Genomic DNA, 19,877 nt, shown 5'->3' on the forward strand with positions numbered 1-19,877 from the left:
AGACTTCTGAGAGGACTATCTTGAACAAAATCAGGCGTATGCTCAGAATCCTGCCTGCCAGCAGGGTTGATAAAATTATTTTTATTAGGGATTACCATAGAACAGAAGAGAAAAATTGGAAAAAAAAAAATAAAAATCTTTTTTTAGCCAGGCCTTTAACTAGCTCCAGGTAGTACACCAAGAACAGAGAAAGCCTAACCTTGTACTAGACTCCAAGTACTTTAACACAAACAAAAGGAAAAAACACAGGATCAGTGAAAAATACTTTGGAGTGACCATTTTGTGTACCCACCTAGTTGCATTTTCACTGCATGCACTGCACTGATCCCTCCTTTAGGCAGGAAAAGGAGGACTCTTCTGCTCATGTCTTGCATGGCAAAAGGTGCCTCCAACTGGTACAATTAAAAAAATGCAGCATGCAAAAGATTAAAGCAAAGCAGGGTTCGCCCACAATATCTTGAATGCCACTCATACCATTAAATTAGTTACTTCCTTGTCTCTGCCCAGCCAACAAAACCTGTAAATGGGTAGGAGTGGGCAGACAAAAGGAGACGGGACATGAAGGATGGGGTCACTACTGCTTTTGCACCATACTGGAGCTATTCAACCTCCTGAGCATAAGGTACGTGGCGATGAGGACTTTAAGCCAAACGGTTACGCTCCTAAAAGCATTCCTACTGAAAGTGGATCAGACTGTACAAAGACTCTCCTTCTGCCCCCAACCCACCCCAGCTCCTTCAGCAGAAACAAAATGTGAAGTGGACTCTGCTTTCACAGCAAACAAAGGTGGCTCCTAACTTAATACCCGTGTGAGCTCTGGGTGCAGCCTCGTGTTTTTCAAGAACTGCAAATAAAGGCAACAGGATCTCCCAATGAACTCCACTCAGGAGCATTGTGGCAAAAATGTAATCTCCGCTAAAAAGGAAGTCCAAAACACAAAAGCACAGGAGTGGCTTTTTACTAATGAGGTTTTGATGGCTTACTGCCTACAACACTGAAAAAAATTCCCCAAATCTGGAAACAGCTTCCCACATATCACTCCCAAACTGGAACTGGAAGCACTGCATGCAGCAGTCTATGTTGTCTTCTCTTGATAAGTAGTGCTGTCTTTGCTGATACCACTGAGAGAACTACCAAGTGGGGAAAGACATTCATTTAAAATTTGTAAAATGAAAGCTACTCAACTCCAACAAAAAGAATTTCACCATAAATATGACATTTACTAAGTCATTCATGGTAACACACTGTTTTAAAAATTGCTGACTCCTGAAAGAGTAGCACCTATCTAATGCATGGACCAATGATCTTACCAAATGAAAATGTGGCTCTTAAACACATTATGATTAAACATCATAATTTCTGGATCACCCATCTGAGAAAGCAGAAAAGAGGAGCAATGTAGTTCTGTCATTATTTTAAGTAGTTAGGAGAAATGCAGTTACATGCCAGAGAAACACTGATGGAACTACTTCTGAAATATCCATTGCAATGACAAAAATAATTATCCTATTTTTGCAAAGACCTTCAAAAAAGCCAGCTGTGTTTTTAGAATTTGGGTCTGCCTCCTGTGTTGGTTCATATCAGATTTTTGGCACTGTTACAGTTGTTCAGCGTTGATCCTTATCACAGTATCCTTTCCTACTGCTGCCTCTCTCCACAGACTTCAAGTTTCTGGATTAGGTGACTCAAGAGATACTGATTCAGCATGATCTTGAAGCTACTGTATTTGGCTCAGCTAAACAAGGCTCCTCTCCCTGTCCATCTCTAGTGAATAAAAGCCTAACTTGCGGTTGTAAAGAAGACAGATTTAAGTACTAATTGACCCCAGATGGCTAGAAAAGTCAAGGAAAATAAAACAAAAAATTGAAGCAACTTTTAGAAAGGCAAGATTAGAAAAATATCTGATACACGGGGTTTCACTTCCAGATGTCGCTCCAGAGACATTCCACATTTCACATGGCATCCTCTTGCCATCCAAAGAGCCATCATCTAGCACTGCTCACCTCCAGCAGCATCCTCTGCCACGCAAATCTTGCCTATAAGCTTGAGCATGTTCAACACACGAACATATCTCTCCCACAAAAGCCTTACGAGATAAGAAAACACAGAAACCTGGTCCAGGGAATGGCTGTAACAATCACCTACCTATCTCTACTGCTTCACCGCACCACTTGTTTGAGTAATGGCAATAGCATGACCCACCTCATGAGGAAGCTCTGCCACTCTTGCACTTTCAGGGAAAGTATTTAGGGAAGAGTCAGGTCATGCTGCTCCCTGTGCTTTGCAAGGTCTTCATATCCAACAGATTGAGCCACATCTTTGCACAGTGTGTTCGCACTAACAGAGTTGGTTTGATGCTATCACACTTAATACTTCACTGCCTGCTTTAGTCTGTGGAGGGCTTGTGATTTCTACATCTCATACAGAATAGACAGTAGTAACACAACCCTTCCAGCCTTTTGTCTTTTAGTTTAAAAAAATCTTGTTTTCCTCTTAAAAAAAAAAAATAAAGAAAAAGTAAGGGAGAATGATTTTACAATGCAAACATGAATTTTTTGTTACCTACTATGGATTCATGGAGTTGTTGCTTCCCTCTACAGTAATTTCACTCAGCTAACAGAAGAACAATAGATACACTCTCTGGTACATTAAATAAAAATGAAAGGCAGAAATTTCATTTCAATTTCATGCTTCTAAGAAAAGAAAAGACACTGTACTGTTATTCTTTCTTTTACTATAGTGACTGCTAGGAACTATTGCAAAAATTTGGTCCTTCTTTTGCATGTTGTAAGGCATTAGAACCCCTGCCTAAAATAAAGTTGTTACCTCTTTTTGTCGCCAAGGACCTTCCTCCTCCCTCCTTCCCCCATGGTGTGCCTTGCATGGCACGTGAGCAAGTGCCTGGTTCTGTGTTGGGGACCAGAATGCTGCATTTCACTGTGAGCTCTGCACATGGTTCACTGTGACAAAGGCATCGCAGAACGAGGTCCATAAAAGACAGGGAGCTTCACCAAATAGTCCACCAAAGCATACTGACAAGCCAAATTAATTCAAGTGGTTATGATCTCTACAATGCAATTTCCTTCCATTTCTGTCTTCTCCTTCTGCTCCAGGATGCATTTTATCTGCAGATGAAGATAACCCCCATGACCTACATTAACTTGCTTGGTGATTAAAATCACACTAAGTTAATAGCTATGATTCCATATTAAGTAAAAGAAGCAGAAAATTAAAATAATAATAATAAAAAGAGTTTCTGGACAGATACTGTGGACTCTTCTTGTATTATTACCTTAAATCTTTCTGAACAACCACAACAAGTTTGTTGGTCTTCCCAATGAGACTCCCCTGTTGTCTCCCCTCTTAAATACCTGTTGTCTCAAAGGAGGGATTTCTCCTGCCTTACCCTCAGCAGATGTGTCACTGGTTTAGAAGCCAATACAAAATTAACCATGCCTGCCAGGCTCTGCTTGCCATGTGTGCATTAGAATACATGTTTTACAGCAGTTTTCGCAGCCTGGTTGACACCAACTTGGCCTGTTCTCCTGATGTCTTTCTCCAGTAAGCAAGATAAAGGTTGTCTTTGCATCCATCACCCATTACTACAGCAGTAAGTATCAGAGTAATTCTAGTAATTACACTGGCTAAACTGGCTTAATAGCAGTGAATCTGAAATTACACTGCTGGAGTAAAAAATGAGTTTCTCACTAGCAGCATGGAAGGCAAGTATCAAGTTACGATATCAGATATGCACTGAGTACGCCATAGCAATACTTGCAACCATTCAGCACATCTTCAGACCCAGTGCCATCAAATGGCATGAGTTGCACCCATTACTACTGCTCATTTAACATAACTCTCATTGTAGCACTGGAGAACTTATTTTCTGTCTGTCACTCCTTGTCAGTGGACAGGTTATTTTAAAGAGTAGCAGAGCTACCACATCTCACCCATTTGTACAGAGGACTTCCAAATGAATGCAATCACTGCGGAAGTGGATTTGTGAGGTTTTACTGAAGGGTCATGGGAGTCTAAAAGGGGATTGCCAAACAAAAAGGACAAAGTTGCTCTACTGGACATTTCTAAGTCCAACTTCACTGTCTATGCGTTCTGTTTTAATTACCTAACATATGGAAACATTCAGGCACAGTGATGGGCAATCTCTACTGCAGAAAATGGAGAATGAATCATACATTGCAGTCTCTTTCCCACTAGCAAGAACTCATGTCACTGAAATTAAAACTAGCCCTAAGCACTTGGTCAGAGTTTTCAACTTGAAAAACTAGGGCAGACTACAAATGCAAAGAACTACTCATTCTGCAGAAGCAACCAAGACACCCATGGGAAACATGGCAAAGTCTTCCATGCTGCTGTTAGACTATCACATTGTATGGGAGCTAAAAACTATGTTTCGCATGCACCTGGGCAGGCACTAATAACAGACTGCAAGATGCTATATAAGTAACAGCCCATCCCCAGAATGCCATACGTAAGTTGCCTGAATGGCAACCGGAAATTAATCCATACCCAGGAACATTTTTCCATCAGATCATGGTGGAGAAAGAAACTATTCATTTATTTTTGGTAATGAAAGGTTAATTCACTTAGGTCTTAAAAGCCATTTATCTGCAGGTGCAATTTAAGAGATGAATACATTCTTCTGCAAGCTGATTGGGTTAATCCAACAGCGTCAATTTCCACCCAGATCATGTCTGTTTCCAGAATGTCCTACCAGTGAAGTAATGCATTGTTTGTGCACAAACATTTCCAGAGCAATTATTAAAAAGGGATTTATTTTCCCAACATGACAGAACAGACAAAACACAAAGCAGCTAAATAAAATATCATTAAGGCTTAAAAGGGAAAGAAGGAGGCTGAGAGGAAGTAAGGGAGGGAGATACGCAACAAGAATAATGCCATATTTCAGATGTTTTACTGTCATCAAGAAACAACTTGTTAGTAACAGTCTGGCAGTTACAATGAAGTCTTGAGACTGAAAGGCAGAACGGGGTAGTGCTTTCTTTCTCCTATTTGGTAATACAATAAAGCAATGGGGTTTTGCAATCAGGGAGTCATAGAAATATAGAATTGTTTGAGTTAGAAGGGACCCTTAAAGGCCATCTTGTCCAACTGCCTGTCATGAGCAGGGATACCTACAGCTCCATCAGGTGCTCATACCAGCCTGAACTTGAATGTCTTCAGGGTCTGGCAGCTGCCCCCCAGAGCAGGGAGCTGAAGAGGCATGACCAGGGCTCCAGGAATGGGCACATGATGCCCAGGGTAAGCACCTACTGAAGAGCTGCCACAGGGGAACCAGCATGGCCTTTGCGGAAGGAAGCGTGGCCTCCAGCAATGAGAGGCCTCTAGCACCCACACTGCCCAGACTGCTGAGGAGCAGAAATACCCCTGGCCTGGGTCACAAGAATGGAGATCCCCTCCTTCCTCTTCTCCTGTGGGCATCATCTGTTTTCTTGTTCAGACTTATTCAATATAAGCACTTGTAACATCAACAGCCAAAAAAGCAGAAGAACAGCAACTTCCACAAGTCTGGGCCTAGCCCGGGCATTGAACATGTCAAAGCAGAAATCTTCCTACCTGTTTACATTGCTGCTGCTGTTGCTCCATCTTCAGAGTGAAGACTCTTCAACAGTTGTCTTGGAAGCAATTCAGTTCTTCCCAGCAAACTGAGGGTTTCGTTTTTGCTGAGGTCCCCCCTAACCAATACATCTGTTTGTGCGTTTGCATGACATTTGCTTTGCCTTTTGTCAATCACAGCATAGATTCTGCATAATGCATGCACAACCACACCTTAGCTGTCACCAGTAGCAAAAGCAGAAGTGCATTTGCTGTACACCACCTTACAGACTGCATGACTTAGAAGAGAGCTTCATGCCACAGCACTTAGCTTCCATGCAGACCAAACCAATCCAAAATAACAACAAACGCCACCCTGGGAAATTTAATTTCTACTTGCCTAGCCAGCAGAAAAACATCTATTAAAAAATACAGGTGTAAGATAGCTAACTTACTAAGATAAGATGAAAATGCAGAAATCCAGGAGTGTATTACTAAAGCAAAAACAGGAAATAATCTTTTCTACTTTGCCTTCTGCCAACTCACACCTGTATGGCTCAAAAAGTCTTAAAAAGGTTCTGAAGGGGAGCCTGCAGCTGCTTGCAGCTAGAAGAGACTTACACTGAGACTGACTGTCTCAGTCTTTCATGTTCAGGAGAATAATACACATATTACCCTTTCCTTATATAAGGAAAAAGACGAAGTTTTCAGCAGATACTAGAAAGAAAATTGTTTCAAGCTATTGAAAAAAACCTGTTCTTGCTGTCAGCAGGGGCCTTTCACAACACAACAATCAACAGAAGATCTCAAAACTACATCGCTTGCACTCGCGGCTCAGCCCATGCTTCAGAAAAAATGACATCAGTCAAACCTCCCTGAATAGGAGCTCTGTGGCTAAACAGGAAAAGATCATTGTTCTGGCCTCCAGAATTAATGATATGAGTGCTGCAGGCAGCTGCTAAATCTTTCCATGGTCAGCTAAGAGATGGGCCAAGATTGCAGAGAGGTGTGCCAGGTAGAGCCTGTGCACTCACACTGAGCAGCCTCACAAAGTCTGCAGAGACAGGGCTGTGTAGGACTGCCCCTTCCTCACCACAAAGCAGCAAAACTCTTGTGTTATTTCTTTTCCACACGCTTCACTCATTTACAGCAGAAAAAGAGGAGCACTGTGCAGCAGCATTCCCTCCCAGAAATCATCTGCTCGTGTAGAGAATGCGTAGGTCAGGAGATAAACCTTTCCCGTCATCCCACTGAGGCAAGATCAGAGTCCCTTCCCATTCCCCCAAAAACCCCCAAACCCATCAAAGATCAGTCTGAATACATATGAGAAGGAAAACATTTTCCTTCCACAAATTTGCAATGCAGAAGTTTCAGTAGACCATACACTACCCTGAAGCTTTTATCTTGCAGGGAAATCTTTTCCATATGCCAATCTGGCTTGACTGCCACCATGCTACATAGCCCTTTGAAGATGACAAAGGCAGGCTGACCACAGCTATGCACTGGGTTCTACCAAAGGGCAGGCAAGTTCAAGCGTCAGTAATTAACCTGTGATCTTCTGCCTTTCTCCCTCAGTTACTCTAACGCCGATCCGCAGGAGGGACCTCCAGATGTCTTGCTGTGGCCACCACCAAGGATCTTCAGAGAGCACATTATTCCTAAAATTGCAAGCTATTCACTGTTTTTGGAACTGTTTTAGTCCTTTTTTTTTTTTTTTTTCCTTTGCTGTTGTTTATTCTAGTAAACCAAGAGTCTGATCCTGTGCTCGTGAAGTTCAGTGGCAGGCAGGCAGGCAGACTCCCGCTTCCCAAGCATTTGCTAAAGGTCCAGCTGGGCTGAAGATAGCCCTGACCCCACTTGTTCTGCTACACATACCCACACAATTTCCTGCTGTTGTGGTTACTCGTGGCAAAAGGCATTTGAGGGGATGGCTAGGAGATGTCACTGCAGTGTTGACAGAGGCAGAACGGATGCTTGTTAGGCCCTGACATTTGCTTTCAGATTAATGGAAATGACCATGAACATCTTTAAGAGAGAAAAACAAACACCTTCCCGTGTCAGAGGCAGTAAGAGGCTCACTTTAAAGGTCTTCTCTAAGGCACATAAACATCTCATCATGAAGGCAGGAAACTAAACATTGCTGTATCTGATTTTAAAAAAGAGGGGAACAAAAAAGGAATTTTCCTGGCCTTTCTGGTTTTCTATGTCCAAAATAATTAACTCCTTTGCCTCTGGATATTCTAGGGGACTTGCATCTTTACTTTTCAGACTTCTGAAATCAAAAGCAAATGCTGCATTTTACTAATAAATAGAAAACACATTTTGGAAGGACAAACCCACAGTATTTGGCTTTGTAACATGTGAAATCATAAATGTGCTCTCCCTAAATCTTGTCAATTATGGTAAAATCTGGACTCACATCAGCGGCAGGGTAATCAGCAAGGCATGCAGCAGCATACCGAGTTTCTCTGAGCGCTGCTCAGATGAGCTTAAAGAAACCCAAGAGGCACTTGGGCAAGCGCCGGTCACCATGCTGTCCACAACCCAATCATGCTCCTTTTACCCACTGAACACAGGACACAATTCCTCACTGTTACAGACTGAACGCTTTGAAATTGTTTCAGCAATTAGGCAAGACTTCTGCCTCGTTTGCTTAGGCGCTCTGTCTAAGAGTCTTTTTTGTACACTCCCGGCCGAGGTCATTTTGCACCAATGTGCACCGTTCACTCAGCTTCCTCTCCTGATTACGTTCATGTTATTTCTGTTCTACACCCATCTCTTGGACAGCATTTTCTTGCTGTTTCTAAATCCAAAACTGTACTTCATCATTTCTTGAAGCTTCCATTTCTCTGAAATGCTTTTTCTGAGCATTGCCTGAAAAGTTCAAAAAACTTCTGCATGGCTTCTTCAGGTTTTTGTTTTTTTTTTCCCTCCTATTTTCTTGCAGTTCCCCCCTAAAAGCCAACATGTCTGCTGCCTTCCCCTTACCACCCAGAACTGCTAGACTTATTTCAGTCATTATCCACCAGCAGTGCTACTTTTCCCAATGTCTCCCTTTAATAACAGCAAGTTGAAGACTGCTTAGAGATGGTTTCTGGTTTGCTACTCAGCCAGGCTGCAAAGCCTCCTCCTGCTCTCACCTTGGTGCTGAGGGTCCATCTGCCTCAATGTCTGGAGTTGGCAGCAGGCACGTGCATGTTTCCTTGGCTACATTAAGTGCTTCTTCACCATAACGATCTGTTCGAGACATGAACAGAAAAACCAGCCATCCAAAAACGCTCTTTAAAGCGTATGTACTGACCACAGCGTCATCAGCTGCAAGAAGCAGTTGTCTGGAACAGTAAAATATCCCTGAGAGAGAATTCCTGATTTCCATCATTCAAGTACATCCAATGCAGATCGGGAAAACTCCAGAGCTAACAACACAAGCCATGACTGAATTTCAACATTATCTCATTATTCTAAAACGAGCTTTATAAAAGGACCACCAGAAAACACGGGAAAAATGAGTAGACATCGCCTGCCGGAAAGAAATGCCAATCTGCTCTGGTTGATGTAAACAACTGACTACAACATGGATGTTCTCCCAGAGCACAACCACAATGAAGCTGCTGTCATATGACAATGTTTTCATAATCTGCAATTCCATCGTAATGACTTCTAGAGAAACAAATGCTTCTAAAATAAGCCATTTCCAAGCAGTTTCTGAAACTCTTTCAAAGTCGTTTATTCCAACAGACGTGTGTGAAGAGTTTGTGAGTTTAACTAGCAGGGAGAAAAGTTCAAAGTCACCATGGATAGCTCATCATTTATGATGTATCAACTGTCACCAGCATCATTAGGAGTGGGGGTGTGAAAAACATGTTGCATGCTTTTGTCCTCCTCCTCATAAACAGTCACCACCACCACTGAGCAAGGAGCTCACTGAAACCATTCGCTGGGACAGCAAGCAGCAACTTTCACACTGCTGCGCCGAGTGGGGGCACAGCCTCACACAAGTAATTGGGAGAATTTCTCTCTGAGGAACTCTCATCCCTGTTTTGTTCTCTAATTGGGATGACAGTGGTAGACAAAGACACTTATATCAAGGTATACATCACCATATGACACTATGATGCTTTTCTGCAGCTATCACTCCACAGCAGGAAAAGCAGCAAAAAGCATTCTTCGTAACAATTTACAGCCTTTTAACATATATGTACAAAAAAGAAAAAACAGTGTAATATGATACAACACTTTCATGGATCAACGATATAGGCTCCATCCGCTAACCCCACCTGACATGACCCACCCCTTGTTTAAAACACGAAAGAGAAGTACTGGTCTGGCATTCCTCTGAAACGAGTTTGTGTTTAGAAGTTAAGGCAATATCCTTTTCACTAGATAAAAAACATCTGGATGATAACAGAATGTCACAATTCCCTAAACAGTTTTGAGGAGGGGCAAAGTTAAAGCAAATACTTCCCCCACCCCACATGCACAGAACAGATGTTCAGTCTTCAGACAGAATGAATGACCACAAAATACAATAATCTGGAAGCGCTGAGGCCAAAGAAGTCCACAACTAAGCATGCCAGATCCCAAATCCCAAATTACAAATGTGCCATCTTAATACATATTTGCATGAACCCTGAGCAGTGCTATGCAAACAGGAGGTTAATTAAGTGTATCTGAAACAGAAACCTGCCCATCACTCCCCCCAGAACAGTACATTGAAGATGGCAAGGCATTGGCTCTGTGTGGTTGAGGCCAGCACCAATGCAGGCACAGCAACCATTTGTCAATCTCACAAAACAAACTAGAAATAGCAAACATGCTCCTTCAGAAAATTGTTCCTAACATCAGCATCAATTCAGCTAACTTATCACGGCAATTTCTGTAGCACTGCATTTTGCATAGCTAAGCCAAATGAAGTTTGAAAGAACTAAGAATTGACAACAAGAAAGAATTATCTTAATGACGGGGTTTAAATTCCCTGTTCTCACGCCACTGCTTTTTTCCCCAAGGCCACAAACAAACTTATCTGATGGACAGCACTGACCCAGAAATAAGATCTTACCTTTGATCTCGCCACAATGGAGTGGCAGCAAACCCAGGAGCTCAAGACAAACAGAAATCCTAATGCTGACAAATGAAAGGTAATTACTTCTTGCCCACCATGCAAGCTGCTGGTGTGCGCTCCTAACAACAGGCAATAGGAATTCATGAGCCAACGATGCAAAATCGGGGCTGGCTGCTATTTTTCTGGTGGGGACAAGAAGGACATCCTTTGTCCCTCTGATCTACACCATACTCCCCATCACCACCCCACCTCAACTTGCTGCAGTTTTTGAGGAACAGTTTTTAGGGATGATCAGGAAACAGCATGCCCCCCACAGTGTCCCGGGAGTAGCAACTGCCAGAGGTATTTAGTGGAGAGCTGCAGCAGAGCACCGGGTTTTGGCCTCAGGTAGCTCATGCTGATCATTCCACGAATTCAAGATTTATAAACACAAATCAGTTCTGAAACATGCCCTAGAAGGATACACCAACATTTAATCACCTGCCCCTCTGACCCTTCCCCTGCCAATTATCAAGCGAGGTTCAATGCAGCTCAGGCTTTTGCATATTTGAATACACAGGTAAACACAGAGATTTAGTGCAAAGCTTGAATAATTCACTTTAAGAATCAACTGGGATTAACTCTAAATTGTGTTTAGCTTTCAGTGCATAGAAGAAGTCATGTGAATTAAGTAGGCTGTCGTAAATTCACACCATACTTAAGTGATTACTCAGCTTCTCTGACCAGGTCCTCTGTACACATACTGTCCAACGGGAACAATATGCCTTAGTCAGAATGTCTGGGAGATACACGAATTCAAGAGAAAAGAGCCAGGAGGCAGAATGCAGTCAATGTGAAAAAACACCACCACCACCAACACGAAGAGAATACTTTTAACACTTAGACACGATGAGAGAAAAGTTAGTGTCCAAGGACTACTACCTAGTCTCTCTTACTGTTTTTCAGATACATTGTTTTTGCACATCTCGTAAGGAACAAAAAAGGATAAAATCCTTAGAATTATGTAGTAGTACAGTTGTTTAACTCAACTCAAACCTTCTCACTGGAATTCAACTAGAAAGGGTACAAACACTGAAATGAACACTGCAAGGCCTCGTTCCAACAGCTAACAAAGCACGAACCATAAAGCACTACCAGGGAACTTTTTGAGATGATACACATCAGCTAAGGAGTCCAAGGGATACAGACCACAGGGGTGGATGTACCACCATCTGCCCACATGCCAGAATGTTTGGGCATCCCAGAGTGGGTGTCCACTGTACCCAAGCCCAGTGGGCAGCACTGGCTCTGAGGAACCATTTCTCACTGGACTTCCTAGGTTGTCCAACTTCATGCAAATGACACCACTATGGAGAAGGAAACTCTGTACTTGCCCCTTGGCCAACTCCACAGATAGCCACCACTGGTCGCTCCAACGATGTCCTACTTACCCAACAGGCAAGAACGCCTGCCAGGAAGCCTAAGGCAATGTAAACGGCCAAATCTTCAAAGCTACATAGTATAGCTATACTGGCACCCCCCTCTAGTGGAGACATGGCTTATATCAGCGAGAGCCCCTTCTGCAGAGTCACGGGCTGGGGGGTGGGGGGAACAACACAGGGAATTTAATCAAACCCCATGTAGAAATGGAGGGAGAGATATGTGTCACCACCTGGCCTTGCAGCTCCTAAGGATGGCATTTCCCCTCCCTCCCACCCCACGTGCCTGAAGATGCCTGAGCATGAAGCAGCCAGTGCAGCTGTGGTGCCAAAGCCCTTCCTGCAGTTTGTGCCACTCTGACAAAGGAAAAAGCAAATGTGTTCCTAGAACGATCATGCTTATGAATCCCTTCACACGGTCCTTACAGAGCACTAAGAAAAATTTAGATAGAACTAAAAAAAGAGTCAACCAAATCTCTCAATCAGAACTTTGTCACAAAAACATGGGCAACTGTTTTCTGTTTGTAAGACATTTCATGGAGATGTGGAGGAAGCAAACATATAGGACAGCAGCAGAAGAGTTTGCTGAGGCTTATTAGTTTTAAGGCATTTCCGTGTGCTCTGCAACCATGTGATTGCTCCTGTCATCAGGTTGTCATCAGCTCACACAGCTCTCCCACTATAATATTCTCCGGGCTGAGCCTCTCAGGAAGCTTTTGGTTGTGAAACTCAGGCAACCTGAACAAGGAACAGAAACATATGGCACTTCTTGGAGAACCAGGTGGCAAGCTATGCACTTTCTATCAAGTATTTGCAAAAATGCAGTGGTTTCTAGAGACCCATTTAAAGTCTATTCACTAATTACCTGAATTGCTTTGATCACAGTAATATCCTGCAGTCTCAGTCAGCTTCCAGCCTCAGCTGCACAGGGCATTTGAATCAGGATGCTACAACTGCTATCAGCAAGAAGCTGAAAGATGAGGGTAGCAACCAGACTGATCCAAGAGCTGTCTCCACTTCACATGCTTTCTGTCAGGGGATGTGCTCTGTTCTAAAGCAAAGTTTTTATCAGTTCCATCCAAGGAAGTGCAAAATGAACCTGGCATGTGGCCAGACATATTTGGGACAGCTCTCAAAGCCTCACACAGACACTGTGCTCAGGGCAGGTCCAATGCAGCCTGTCTGCAGCATTCTAGGAGGAAGAGCAAGCAAAAGCAGTGACCACTCAGCTCTGCAGTTACAGACATACCTTTCAAGCACAGTATGTATGTCCTATTTACTATGCTATGTTCAATCCTTGAATACTGGATTTCTAACCAGACATCCATTTTCACTAAGCTGGCTACCCTGCTGCTGCGCTGTCTGAGGAAAACAATAAATCAATCCAGTTTCCTTGACAAGGAATGAGAAGCACAAAGAATGTTGGAGTACTGGCTTTGTATCTGCAAGAGTGTAGCAATATTTCAGATCATCTTTAACCATCATCCTGAGCTGAATGTCCCCAGTATCCCACACTAAAAGCCAAACCTTCACTCCTTAACTGCATCTAAAGATTCTGTGGTTGGCAAATACTCACTTAAACGTGACTCCCAGCAGGTCCCAGGTGTTGCTGTGGCACAGAGGACAATATGCTCTTTGTACCTTGGCCTGGTTTCTCCTGATAGGACAGAAATGTCTGGGGACATTGTGATGTGAACTCTGAGAACTTTCAAGATGTTCTCTAGTACCAGTAAATTGCCAAAAACCCATCAATCTCACCCTAAGTGGAGCTGTATACACATTTGCAAAGATACCTCCTCCAAATGCAATATTCACAATAGATGAGGCATTACTTTGGAATTTAATATGCAACACTTCCCTCTAGGATTTACATGCTTATTGTCTGCAGTCTGAATGTATTCTAGTCCATTCCCTTACCAAATTCCCAAATGCTATTTAATAATTAGTTTTATATGTTTAAACTAGCAGGCAACAACAGAAAGGTACTAAAAAATTTAATCCTGTAAGCACAACCTGAGGCAGCGTAGCCATACTATCCCTCTACACCCTACCCTGCAGCCACTTTACCACATCAAAGCAACACCTCTTCACTGCAGCACATCTCACAACTGTACATACCTTGTAAAACTACAGACCCGCTCTCTTTGGGGAGTCACAGGAAACATACCTGGCACAATACACATAGAAATGGCACTAGAAGGCATCAGAGCCATCTAGTGCATGCAGTTGACTTCTACTAGCTGGATTGTTGATAAAAATGCTCACTAAAGTACAGACGGAAAAAACAAGCAAGCAAGCAAACAAACAGAAAAAAAAAATAATAAACCCAATCCTTCCTATCTGCTTAGGATATTTTAAAGGTGTTAGGACTTTAGAAATTGACAGAACCATAGAACTGCAGAATGGCTTAGGTTAGAAGGAACCTTAAAACCCAACCAGTTCCAACCGCCTGCCATAGGAGCGCTGACGCCCAGCAGGTCAGGTTTGAACAGGGCCCATCCAACCTGGCCTGGAGCATCTCCAGGGATGAAGCACCCACAGCTTCTCTGGGCAGCTGTGCTAGTGCCTCACCACCTCTGACTGAGGAATTTTATCCTAACAACTCACCTAAATATCCCCTCTTCTTGTTTAAAGCCATTTCCTGTTGTCCTATCAGTAACAGACTGTGTATAAAGTCAGTCTCCCTCCTTTTAAGTACTGAAAGGTCACAGTACCTTCTTCAGGCTGGGCAAATTTTATCACAGCTGCATAGTAAGAGATCAGATAAAGAAAATGGATGCGTCTGTGCAGGTCTGTGAGCACCTGATGCAGTCCTGAGAACCGAAGGAATATGATATGTTAACCGCAGTGACGACTGCCATGGTCCCAGGGTGAGAAGACTGCTTCTGGGGGCAAGCTGACCTCTGCCTGATGTAACCGCTGGCTGGAGATGCTGACCTACAGCACATCTGACTCCATCCCCTAATATCCCAGGAAACTCATAGTGCTCTGCACCTGACAGCCTCGGAGACCAAGACATATTCAGTAAGATCCATCAGTATGGACCCTTTCCCAAAATCCTGCTGTAACAGATAAAACAGCAGTGATTGTGCTTGTAAGGTACATGGCTATTACTCATGGTATGTTAGCAGTCCTTCTCCTTTCCTGCAAATGCCAGCCCAAAATACAAACAACTACATGGCAAATGGATGTGATCTGCATGACGTTTCCTTGACTTCTCAGACACCAGTAGGTCCTTGAAGGAGTTCATGTTAAGCTCAGCGCTCTTAAATAACCACTCACTCACCAAAAGAAGACATAATTTTCTCTATGCAGTGAACATTTGTTACTCATTTGGTACTCATTTGGTACTGTTTTTTTATTTTTTAAACAGAGCTGTAGCTAGCTTCTTCAAGACAAGGAAAAGGATACTGTCCTAGTTATACATACATTTTTCCATCCAGGCTGAGAACAATCATCTCCAAATGGCCAAATAACTTCTAAGAAAAGTCTCTGGAAACTGCTCCCATAAATAATGTGCTGGCACCATTTTGTATTGACACACACTCCCTAAAAAGAGGGGGAGGAGGCAGGGAGAGAGGGAGAGGGGCTTACAATGAAAAACAGTATGCATTTCCTTTGCCAGGCTTTTACCACTCTAAAAATTTCCAGCATTTTGTACAGAAAGATCTTGCCTTTGATGTCAATCCAATACTTTTTTGCTTGCTCCTGCAAGCACTACAGTGTGCAATACATTTTCTATCTGGCAAAGAAATAGCGTACTGTCTGGAGGGTGCCTGTGAAATTCACCCTACTCAGGGGGTCATTACAGCACATAAATTCCTAAGGAAAAGGCAAAATGTGCGTGGGCCTCACTCATACTGGTGTATTTCTGAGAGATGAAATTCATGCATGACAATCAAATTCATCGGCACTGTTCAGAAACCTGACTTCAGCAGAGGTTTGCCTGCTACCCACAATCAGAAGCAAAACCAGAAATATAGTATTGTCTTGCACACTTGGCACCTTTGTATTTTTAAATAGAAGGTGAAAGCACCATATTTTATCTAGCTCATGCCACTTAGAAGCCAAAAAAAAAAAAAAAAAAAAAGTTCCAATGCTTCTCAAGTTAAAGTAACATTAAAAAAAAAAAAAAAGAGCTGGCACAGAACTGCGGTGCAGTTGTCTCCAATATGGTACCCATGGCCCATACCCCACGTTGTCTACAGGGAGATGCAGCCTTCCACGTGCACATCTGGAAGCACTTCTCCTGCTGACCCACTGCCTCTCAGCAGCTGACTCCATAGCCTGTCACTACCCAGGTCTGGTGGCTATGATCCTTGTGGGTGCCAACATCAAAGCAACAGTGGTTGCCTACCACTAAGCAGCTGGCACAAGCACACACACCTTGCTCACTGTGGCATCCGTGGCTGCTGGTGTCTGCTGGGAGCGTTCATTTAGTTTTTAAGAAGAAATTTCTTGCCCAGGGGTAAAAGCACCAGCACTCTCCCCTTTATGTGCACAAACATAATTGCCGACATTATCTGACTCAAGAAGCTGAATCCAGTTGAATGTAAAGGCAGGACTCAGAAAAATGTGTTTAACAAACCACTCCAGGCTGTGCCTGTCAGGAAATGTTGAAGACTTTAAACTACTCCAAGCAGGGCTATTGTTTCTCTATGTAGAAACATGTGCACAAACATGTGCACAAACCACCTTGAAAGGTCTCTTCCAATGGTCACATGGTGGCTACATGGGATGTGGTTGCACTCACACTACTCAAACTGGCACTAAACAGGCTCTTTTTGTTACCAGTGATTGCACTGGTAACAAATGGAAACTGTGTTTTCATGAGTAAAATGCACCCCTCATTTAAGATTAAGACTACATTAATCTTAAATGCAACCTTCAGCTAAGCAATGACCAAGGATTTGCAAGCCAGGCTGAACAGCTTGAGTGTGTGGGAAGGATGATGGGCAACCAAAAAATTGCACTAGATGAGAGCAGAAGGGTCTGGATATACAAAGGCAGACCTTCTGAGAATTCTCCTCTAGCTTCATTAATAATTGTGAAGTCACTGTGTCTGGGGGTGCTCAAGAAACTTGTAGATGTGGCACTGGGAGACACAGTTAGTGGGCAGGTGTGACGGGTTAATAGTTGGACTTGGAAATCTCTGAGGTCTTTTCCAACCTTAATGATTCTGTTCTATGAGCAGAAGGAACCTCCTTTTGAAGTTCAGTGTCACTTCCCTCAGAACAGCAATGAAGGAACAAGAACTGCTGGCAAAGCTTCTACTTGTTTTGTGACAATTAAGCTTGGAAGACAAATGAAGAGAAACAAAAATTCAAGCTCCCTAAAACGTAAACAGAAAAGCAGCTCTTCTTCCCTAGACAGAGCTTTCCCCTGTGCTGGGACTAACTGCACAGTTCTGTCAGAATAACACATCAGCCTTGGGTCTGATCCAAAGGTGTTCACTGTAGATCACTGACATCAGTGGTCCATTGATGAAGCAAACTATGAAGGATATTCAGAAAAAATGCAAAATGTTTAAGTTCAGTCTTGAAGGCAGCTACATTTTTACAGTATCACTTAGTGATGCACAGGAAGGCAAAGCTGCACACACACATAATCATTACCATTTCAAGCCATTGCCACCATCGGTCATTCATGATCAGAGCTTTCTGATTTCTCCCTTCAAATCATCATTAAATTCTAAATGGTGAAATGGGCACATAATCTGAAGAAGAAATAACCTTGAAGGACATAAAAATCCATTACAGTTCTCTTTCGATAACTCCTGTGTTGTGTTTGTTTCGTCTTGTATAATCAAGTTGTTTCTTTTTTGAAGTTCATCTGTTCCTCTCCTTTTCTATTCCTACTACTGTCCAAAAAAAAAAAAAAGAAGTATATAAATATATGTATGTATCTCATTGTGCAGGAAGAAGCAGTAAAATAATACACTGCATACAAAGAACTAGTTTACAAACAACTAAAGATGATGCAGGGACAAAATACTGTTTACTCTACTTTCCTTTCAGTAAAACAGTGGTATGCTTCTTTTCTCTAGCATTGCTTCTAGCAGTTGCGGTATAAATAACTCATTTACATGCATTTAAGCGGAATATAAGCATACCTTATTTCACACATATGTTTCTTTACGAAAAGATGGGGAATTCCCATGAACATATCAAATTCCAATTTGTTTTTGGCAACGGTGACAGAAAGGACAACAACTTCACAGTACTACCTGTTTCTGCTCTCCATGTGTTGTAGGTCCATTCTTGGACCATCATCAAGCCCACAAGCAATGGTTACCAACAAGTTCACATCAGTGACAGAACTACACTCAGCACTTTGGTTGTTTTCCCCTCCAGCCATCTACACAGCAAATGGCACTCTGACGGTGCTCACAAGTTGCTAGCAGCTCACCACCTAGAGGAGCTCAAAGCCAGCTGACCACCAAAGTTGCGAGGTTGTTAAAGTTGGATGGTGGTGGTCTCCCAGTGACAAAAGATACTGGGAAGAAATGCTTTCTTTTCATTTTAAACCCTTGAATACTGGACAAAGCAGGCCCAATACAGAGAGGCTACAGAAAAACAATTAACTATTCATTACGGTGTTATTAATGGTTCATCACAGTGATGTAAAATCTGACCCTACCAAAGATCATACCTAGGATTCAGCTCCTGATCAGAATGCTTTCCCCAGCACCCCTTCCCGGATTCCCCACACGCTTTCTTTGGGACACTTACCAGAAGACCAAGCAAAAGACTGATCCTTTATTTAATCCCACTTCTTAGCAGAAAATGAATTATACCTTAGTTACAACAAATTCTCCCAGAGTTACTGATGAAAGCCATGTGGCCAGAAGTATCTTTGCTCACAGTGATAGGATTGCCTGCTGCTCACACATCCAGTTCACATACTGAAGCTGGGTACACAGTCTAGCATTACTTCAGTTTTGCACTGCACATGTGTTTCATCTCAAGGGCTGTTTAATCATTCCATTCGCAGTATTTGTTTTGAAGAGAGGGAAAGAAAGCAGACACCAGTCAGTATTTTTCCCCCACTCAAGGCAGCAGTTACCAGTAACTTCCCAGAACAAGGTTTATAGCAGCCAAGGATCCAAGCAGTGCAACCTGCAGTAGGGAGTGATAAGAGCAGCACAAAACTATTCTCCAGAATTCCTGAATAGTACTTCCTCAGTTACTTGCAGCTGCAAAGAACAACCACAGTACACGTAGAATCGCACAGGATGGGACGGTGCCAATCTTTTCTAAAGGACAGCATCTGATTTTGAGTAGCCATATGTAATAAAAACAACGATAAAATTGAGACATACCAAACTACCTTCTGAGCACTTATCAGTTAAGGAGAAGTGCACGGCATGCCTATAGCCCGTGCTCCACGACAGACCTCCAATTGCACCTCTGCAGGCAGAATATGGCTTCAGTCCATGGCTGAAACTGCCAGCACATATTGTTTTAATACTGCTCTGCCCATCCTAACACGGGAGTAACGAGGCTGCATGGCTGCCAGACTGAAACACGACTCTCAGACCTGAAAGTGACTCACTTCAGACCAAATGGTACAGCACACCAAACCTGACTTCGCATGCCAGAGCCTTTCTTTGAAAAGATACAGGAGCGACAGCTTCCAGCAGTCTATGGCTGCAGCTGCCCCACTGCCCCAGTGCTTGGGGAGCACCGGTTGCTTTTGGAGGCTCTGCCTTGAATCTTCAAAAAGCAAAAAGAAAAATGCAGCAGTAAAACAAACAAACAAACAAAAAAAAAAAAAAAAAAAAAAAAGGAAAGGAAAAGAAGTGGGGATTAGAGAGGCTTCTA

General features: G+C 42.8%; 1 protein-coding gene across 3 annotated transcripts in view; it reads right to left on the reverse strand.

Moving 5' to 3' along the window:
- Positions 1-19,877, reverse strand: part of LPAR1 (lysophosphatidic acid receptor 1) — a 67,528-nt gene that overhangs the window by 46,469 nt on the left and 1,182 nt on the right. The window lies entirely within an intron of this gene.

Source organism: Meleagris gallopavo, chromosome Z, assembly GCF_905368555.1.
Source record: "Meleagris gallopavo chromosome Z, MGAL_WU_HG_1.1, whole genome shotgun sequence".
Lineage (NCBI taxonomy): Eukaryota > Metazoa > Chordata > Aves > Galliformes > Phasianidae > Meleagris > Meleagris gallopavo.